We start from the raw sequence: 254 nt of genomic DNA, 5'->3' as shown, positions 1-254 counted from the left end.
CATCCATCAAGGATGCCGTGGATGTCCTAGGGGCTCGCACACAAACGGAGGAGACGCGACAGCTGCAGGCTGACAACGCCCGCCTGCGCGCCGAGATGGACACTCTCCGCAAGGAGCTGGCGGACATCCGGCGCTCGAGCCGTCGGCGTATCGGCCGATCGTTCTGCTGGACGAGATCGGCAAGCTCTTCGAGCGCGTCATTGCCGATCGTCTCGTCCAGCACTTGGAGAGTGTGGGCCCGAATCTCAGCGCCA

This window comes from Papilio xuthus, unplaced genomic scaffold, assembly GCF_000836235.2.
Source record: "Papilio xuthus unplaced genomic scaffold, Pxut_1.1 DF826943.1, whole genome shotgun sequence".
In the NCBI taxonomy this organism is placed as follows: Eukaryota; Metazoa; Arthropoda; class Insecta; order Lepidoptera; family Papilionidae; genus Papilio; species Papilio xuthus.
Note: the sequence above shows the minus strand (reverse complement) of the source record.